General features: G+C 34.5%; 1 long non-coding RNA gene across 1 annotated transcript; it reads right to left on the reverse strand.

Annotated features, from left to right (window-relative positions):
* Positions 1–2,376: 2,376 nt before the first annotated feature.
* Positions 2,377–3,688, reverse strand: LOC137655083 (uncharacterized). Its single transcript, XR_011046800.1, has 4 exons — positions 3,192–3,688; positions 2,884–2,951; positions 2,667–2,757; positions 2,377–2,510 (listed from the first exon to the last, which is right to left on the reverse strand). It is a non-coding gene; the product is annotated as an uncharacterized lncRNA (long non-coding RNA).
* Between the last annotated feature and the right edge of the window lie 5,135 nt (positions 3,689–8,823).

Below are 8,823 nucleotides of genomic sequence, written 5' to 3' on the forward strand. Positions count from 1 at the left end.
TATATATATATATATATATATATATATATATATATATATATATATATATATATATATATATATATATATATATATATATATATATATATATTTATATATATATGTATATATATATATATATATATATATATATATATATATATATATATATATATATATATATATATATATATATATATATATAAATATATATTTTGGCTCATATATACATATGTATATATATATATATATATATATATATATATATATATATATATATATATATATATATATATATATATATATATATATATATATATATATATATATATATGTATATTTTGGCTCATATATATATATATATATATATATATATATATATATATATAAATATATATATATATATATATATATATATATATATATATATATATATATATATATATATATATATATATATATATATATATATATATATATATATATTTGGGCTCAGGCCATGTCGTCCTGATGGAAGTTCCTATTAGGTAGCTTTTTAGGGTATATTTGACTACAGTGATATTCCCAGAGAATTTGACCTTAAGGTATCCAGAATTCTAACTCTTGGAGCAAATATTCCTAAATAATCTCACAGGGATATCGCATAATATCATAGGACGTAATTTTGACACGCCACATAGCTATCTTCACCCCGAACAGTATTAACGCTTCGAGGGGGTACAGTGACAAGAATCTGAAATGAGAATGAAAAGAGAGCCGCTCATAAGGCATCTCTCCTATTCCGTCTCCAGTGTGTATCTGATTAAGTCGGTAGCGCCCTCTTTATTCCTTTTCGTGTAGCTCTTATACTCGGTGTTTTCCCTTGTGTTCTCTCGTTATTTTGGATTTAATTCAACATTTTGATGACTTCTCCGGCCTCTTTTGCCTTTGGAAAGTTGAGTATTATCTTTACTATGTATAAATGTAAGCTCTTGTCGTTTTGAATTAAATCAAAAGTGATATTAACGTAAACAAGAGCTGTTGCCTACCAGAGGCATCCTGGATGCTATCGCTCGCTCTTCATGGGTCATTTAGTTAGCTAGAGCCACGTTCCCGGTTTGTTATGCTTTAATAATTTAGGTACCGATCTTGCCCTTCACGAGGCTTAGTAGCCTAGACGTCTGGCCCTAGTACTTTCATGCATGATATAAGTTTTTCCGATTGTTATATTATTGAAGCTATAGGCAAATATTTTATACATGTAAGATATTGTTGAATGTTTTTCCAAGATTGTATACGAGAGAGTTTCGGTGATTTAGGTAATCGATTCTCACCTTACTTAGTATAGTATTCTGGGTACAGTAATATACTTTTGCACATCCCCGACTGTTCTTTTCTCCTCCGGAGGCTAAGTTCAATCCCTCTCTCCCTCTGAAAGCCTTTGGCTTAATTCTAGTGGTTCTACCTGTATAATAATCCAGGTATAACTATTCTAGGATATGTCTGTCCTGTCCTGATAACCAGAGTGACTGTTTTTTTGGGTTAGGTCTGAGGTCTGTTTCTTCCTAGCATAGAGAATGAGTCTCCTTTGCTAGGTTAAGGGCGGACACAGGAAGCTTTGCTTCCCTAGTCCATGACGGAAGGATTCTGTAAGAGATGATTCCTTCCTCTAGTGGCTTAGCAGACCGTCATGTGTTGTTTTTCTCGGGCTGGAGAATGAGTTTTCTCTGTTGCCCGGCGAAATAACTTCACCTAACTTTGTTTTGGTTGGGAGGAGGATAGCAAGCATCGGCAGTCTTCCTCCATAATAGACAACTCTTGGTTAGGATGAGCTTCCCTAACTACTGAGTGTGTCTCTTGCTAGAACGAAGTCTATAGGACCCTTATCCCTTCCCCTACTTCCGTACTTAGCATAGGTTAGGATGGAGGACCGGCTCAGCTCTCTGCCGGCTGGCATTACGTGTCGGCCGGCAGAGACCCTTTGTTCTTTGCAGAGTGAACCCCAAACCTCCCTTGGTCTACCTTCCATGTCTGCCGGTAGAGCCCGGCAGGCTATGGATTCTTTGGAAGCCTGAATGCTACATTCTCCCCTTCCACAAGTTCACTCTTTCTGGATGGAAGGTTGTATGGCATGCCGCCTTATAACCTTACATCCATACTGTTTCTCGGACTATTGAGTTGAACCCCTAACCAGGCTGCCGGCTTAACGGCCGACAGCCGGGCAGGTAGAGGTTCTCTGGTTCTTGGCTACTGTCGGCGAGCATGGGTATTATTACCTTTGCCTGCCGGTAGTGGAAACACAGCTCGAATCTGCTGGCCACTACGATTAGCGGCCGCCAGCCAGGTTTTAGTGTTTTCAGCTGTCGGCTGGCATTAGGCTGAAATTTGAACATTCTACAATGGTAGTTAGGAAAACTCTTCAAAACAATTCACCAAATTTATTATAAACATTTCAGAGAAGTAAAAATGCAATAAATTGTCTATTCCGATTGCTTGAAGGTGGTTATATCTAGGGGTAATTTCCAAACTACTTTCAGCTTTTCCAACCTCACCTGTATAAACAACAAAAGGAATATATCAAAATATAATAAAAGAAATGAAATTATATAAATTCAATTTGAACAAAGTATATGAATAAATCGTAAATTGCGTATATGAATAAATCGTAAATTGCATATATGATCTATATAAACCTAATAATCCATTACCGATAATGTTGGTAGTGCTCGCCAATGTAAGAAACAGGGAATTTATCCTCGGACTAAGCCACTTCAATTAAACATATGGATAAATGATACCCTGGAAAATGAAATACATTCCGACATCAAACACTGTCCTGAAGCTATAAATATAAGCAATATAATTTTGTATAATGTATTCACTATAACATTCACCCTTCGAATTAAATCTGATATAAAGTCTTACCAATAATATAAATAAGAAAGATGAACGCAGGATGATAACCCAGGACGACCTAGCTTCACCAATTATACCTAAGCAAAAGTATTGTACCAATAGAACAAATTAATATGAGGAGCTAATATAAAAATCAGTTTAATAGTACACAATATATATATATATATATATATATATATATATATATATATATATATATATATATATCTATCAGAGAGGAAGGATTTTATTTTTATATTGGTGCTTTGAAGGCTTAAGGCAACGGATAATGATTACCATTAAACATTTAGAAACCCCTAACAATGCTTGGTTCTCACCTTTATCCATGCAAGCTATGAGACGAGTCGAATGCCCTCGAAGTTTAAAGTTTCATGCCGAAGGAAGCTCAGAGTCCAAATTAAGGGAGGTTAGTTCATGTTGAATAACTTCGTCAATGCGGAAACACTTGAATCTCTCAACACAAACATGGTACGGTAAAATAGCAGCACAGCACAAATTCAATGATAAAAATCTTGTAGCACGAATCTAGCAGCTCAAATCTTCGTGCCCAAATACTGTCAGTGAAGATATGGACGGTATGGTTTGCTAGGCCAGACTGACTTGGGTATATCCATGAACCTCCCAAGTAAAGAGAAAATGGCGTGATTAGAAGGCTTGTTAGCTAATTACATAGCTCGTAGTAAGCAAGCAGGACTTAGATGGTACCAAGCATATAAATGTAATTTAACTAGTTATTTTAATAGTTTAAGAGAAAAGTCCTCCTTACTTCAATAAATACATATATACATATAATAATAAACCAATGTAAGAAATCTTAATTTCCGTTTAGTCCACGGAAGAGGATGAAGATTTTTCAAAAGTAAAAAATCTTCATCGCTGTAAATGAACATATGAAATTAGAGCAACATTTTTCTTGTTCTCTCCTCACTTATCGTAGCAGCTTTTCTTTTAGGCCGCGAGGAAATTTTCTTTCTAACAGCACCAGGAACATTCTTAGTATCAGTATTACAAGCTATATCATCAGTAGTATTACTCTCAAGGAAAGGAATTATTTGACTTGCATGTAACTTACTAATCTTTTTAGTTTTCCCTTTTAATACAGTTACTTGGGTCACCTCTCCCAAATCATTACTTACAACTCCGCGAACTATTCCTAGGGGATAATTACTCCTTTTAGTATGTTCCTCCCTCACAAGAACTACATCTCCTGGCTTTATCAATGCATGAGAAACCGGACGATACCTGTCCTTTCGGTCAATAGCTTGATATAATAAATTACCTAAAAATTCATTATGATAAATATTATTAAGATTTTCTTTAACCTTGCACAACCCCTGGTAACTCTTATCTATGTCTCTGGAATCAAAATCTGGATCTTGTGGAATGCTCTGCAATTCAGGAATCAAATTTAAAGAAGACAGCTCATACCCTCTGATCAAATGTTCAGGGGTGATTGGTTCAGGAAGAGAATCTTTACTATCATTTCTAACAACTTCCTTAAAAGCTATTGGACGTCTATTAGCGAGATGGATCACATTACATACTAAAAATTCAAAATCCGAATAGGATAAAATGTTATTCTTTATTGCTCCAAAAATTAACCTTTTTACCATTTTAACGCACACCTCAACCATAGATCCCAACTGACTAGCACCTTTGGAATATTGTTGAAAGGAAAGAGGGGCAACATTATTTTCTTCAAAATAAAGCAGAGTTTCTGGATCCCTGATAAATGAGGTAATAATATTAGCTCCGGCTACAAGCTGCGATCCCTGATCACTAATGCACAACTGAGGGATCCCATACTCCAAGCAATGCATCTGAAAAGCTCTTAAAAATTCACTTGCATTTAAACTTTTAACTATCTTCATATTAATTGCTCTAGACCACATACAAGTCAAACATAATAACCATACTTTATGTGTCCCACCACTAACTTTAACTGAAAATGGACCAAGATAATCTATAAATATATTGGCAAAAGGTACATTTGGTGGATTACAACGGAAATCTCTATAGGAATTCTGATTAAGTTTAATGCTACGACTATTGAACCGACGGCAATGAATACACTGCTTCAAAGCTTTCTTAACAGTAGAAAAATGTTTGGGTATGAAATAATTTCTTCTTAATTCGGTCAATACGGCATAACTACCAGAATGAAGTAATTTATCATGAGCATTCATTATAATAAGTCTTGTGAGATAACTATCATTAGGCAGTAGAATGGGAAACTTGTTATCTTTGTTTAAATACCACTTCTTAAATTTACTTCTTACTCTAAGCAAACCTTGCTCATCAAAAAATATGTTAAACTTTGTCACAATAGAAGGAATGTCTTTAATAGGCACATTAACTTGACTGAAATATTCAAAAACTTCAGAAAAATATTTCTTCTGCTCAAAAGATATCAATAAATTAATGGCTTGAGCAAAGTAGGGAGTACTAGAATCGTCATTATCACACTTCAACCCTGCTCTAACTTTCCATTGCTGGACACACATCAAAACTCTCCGATATACTAGCACTAGTCTCCTAAAAGTGGAAAACTTGTTAATATCAATGAGAGGTTCCGCACTGGACAAAAGCACAGAAAGACCATGGGAACAATTGCTCTCTTCACCAATTTCAAATGCTGGTATTGTGACTGATAGCTCTGGAATATTGGCTTCATCCAAAATAGGTCCTGAAAAATAATTTGAATTCATAAGTTGATTATAAGACACACATCTTGTCACCAAATCTGCAGGATTTGCCTTTCCAGAAACAAATTTAAAAGTAACAGGAATCATTTCACACTTTCTCTGAATATTATGAATCCTGTTGCGAACAAATGTTGTGTGTTTATTCATTTTATCTAGTTTAGATGAAGATGCATTAAGCCAATGTAAAGCACAAATGGAATCTGTATATAAAGTTATATTCACAATTTGTAGAGGCTTCATGCAATGTGACCCAGATAAGTCATTGAAAATTTCCATAGCACATTCTACTCCTAAACTTATTGCATTTAATTCAAGGGCTGGTATCGACTTGCCATCTAGCTGTTTATTAACTAGCCTATTTTTGGCATGAACGAAGCTAAGCTTATTAGACTCATTATGAAGCAAATAAAGGACACATCCATATATATCACGACTGGCATCTGTAAACACTAAAATACTATATTCACCATTACGAGGACCAACAGATCTAGAAATACGTAAAGGTGCTGCTCTGTTACACTGCTTTGAAATATTTTGCCATTCCTTCTGCAACTCCTGAGATAGTATTTGATCCCATCCAAGTTTCTTTCGACACTGTAATTTATGCATAAATAATCTACACCTGTTAAATAAAGGCATATTAAATCCAAAGATATCGAACTGGGAAGCAATAGTTTGCAATATGGACCTTTTAGTCTTAGCTTCAGCATTTAGATTAATGTGCTTTGTAAATATCTCATCAGAGTACCTATCCCATGTTAGACCGAACAGTTTATTTATTTCAGGAGTGACTACTTTATTCTCTACATCAATTACATCCTGTAAATCCCTATCATTTGTGACAATCTGTTGAACCTTGAAATTGTATGGCTCAAAAATACATGGAATCTGTTTATAAGCCCAATGTAAACTCTCTGAATCATTGAAAGTGACAGCTCCATTATCCATATATATAAGTGAATATATTGAATGCTTCAATTCAGACAACATTGACTGGTCAGATGCTTGTGCAACTAATATGTAATACAGAGATATCATAAGTAAAAATGGGCTGCATCTTAATCCAAACGGAAGCCTAACATTCTTAAATGCAACCAAGGAAAAATCTCCCTTACTAACATTCTTGTACCAATAAAACAGTAATCTAGCTTGGTCAGCTTCACTTAAAGCAAGCATATTAAACGCCTTCTGCAAATCAAAAACTAACAAATTCTTATCAAACCGTAAATTAAGGAAAGATGATGACAATTTCTGATTCAAAATAGGTCCTGAAAACATACACTGGTTATGTGATAAAGATGTGCTTTTAGAAGATTCCTTGAGATTAGACAAAAACACTACCCTACATTTAGTCGACTCTCTGTCTGGCTTAAAAATAGGCATATGAGGCAAAAAAGAGAAGTAAGGATGTTCAGCCTTGTAAACCTCTAAATCATATATTGGCTCAATGATACCCAACTTAATCTGCTCTTTAAAAGTTTGATCAACTAATTGTAAATGACCTTCATTCTTCCTGAGCTTCTTAAGGTTTGACTTAAGTATGAGCTTAGATAACACCTCATTTTTAGAAAGTAAATGAGACACTTTGGTATTCCATGACAAAGGAACTTCTATCCTTCCGTCAGATCTTCTACTAATCTGTTTTAAAGTAAATTCAGTTAACTTTTCGTCAAGGTCTGTATTAGTTTCACAATAATTCGTTTGATCATAATTCAAGAAATATTTGCACTCAGATTCGAGAATTTGATCAGTGGCACGCTGCAATTGTCCCTCCAAAATATCACCCTTATCATTAATGACTGAAAAAAATGTATTAGTAGTAAACCCTGATAGGCAATTTTCTTCCAAAATATCAACACTATTGCTAAGAAAAAAAGAATTGCTATAAACATGGATATTTGAACAATTAGCTTCCTTACTTACTGATAAACAAGCTCCCAATCCCCCATCTGTACCTCTGAAATTGGCAAGCAAAGCTTCAATATTACCAGTGAGCATTATTCCTACCTTAGATTCAATGTACACAGAGGGACTCACATTACCAATCACTATCTCTTTTCCCGTTAAGCAACTGAAAGAATCAGTGCCCAGCAAAAGATGCACATTATCAATTTTCCTCAAATTACTATTCAACAATTTATCAGCAAGAACTAACCCTTTACTGTGCACAGCTTCAACAAGTTCACCAAGAAAGGGTAACTCCAAATTAATGCTTATCTCCGGAACCACAATTGCCAAAATATGCTCCACTGAATCTCCAATCCTAAGAGGAATCTTAATAAATTTAGTACAGTACCTTTTACTCTCATTAAAACCCTTGACAGTGAGCTCAATGTTTGAGTGAACAATTTTAAAATTGTGTGAATTTGCTAATCTAGCAGACACAAATGTACTCTGAGAACCGCTGTCCTTCAAACCCCTATAGACACTATCATTGCCCTCAAGAGAAAAAGTAAATGTGGGCAATATGGAATTCGTCGAGTACTGGTGTGTTACAGCAACTCCACTGCTAGCCTCCTGTTTGGCATTAGAATTATGTTTATTAGTCAGAGATGATCCATCCCTTGCAGATTCTGACAAACAAAGGTAACTCATGTGATAACCATTACAATTTATGCAACGCTTTTTAAACCTAAACCTACACTCGCTAGACATATGGTTTAACATTCCACATTTTACACAACCTCCGAAAGACTCAATTATGTGAACTTTTTCTGCAGGAGTAGAGAATTTCTGACATTTATTAACATAATGATTAGTTTCCTTACTATCACTTCTACTACAAAGGAGACAGTTTGGTACAGAAGATTTACTTTCCATTACTTTAGTTTTAATGGCCAAACTATCAGTACTGTCTTTAACAGGAGTATTTCTGAGCTTATTTCTAAACTTAATCTCTTGAGGAGTTTTACCTTTAGTACTTTCGTACCTCTCACTAGCATTAAAAAAATTATCGAGAATATCATCCAAAGAGGGGTGAGTTTTCGTGGTGATTTGAACCAAGTGACTCTTGAAATTATCATTAATACCACGCCAAGCAAAAAACCTTGTAAACTCATTAGCATCAATTTTTAACATCCTAACAGCCTCACAAATAGTTCTCAGATTTGAGATATATATGAAAGGATCATCCTTCTCTCCAAGCTTAAGATTCAACAATTTCTGGATGGTAGAATTTATTCTAGCTTCTTTAGAAGCAAAAGCTGAAACCAACAACTCCTTGGCATCTTTATAAGATTGCTTG

The sequence above is a fragment of the Palaemon carinicauda genome, chromosome 16 (assembly GCF_036898095.1).
Source record: "Palaemon carinicauda isolate YSFRI2023 chromosome 16, ASM3689809v2, whole genome shotgun sequence".
NCBI classification, from domain to species: Eukaryota; Metazoa; Arthropoda; class Malacostraca; order Decapoda; family Palaemonidae; genus Palaemon; species Palaemon carinicauda.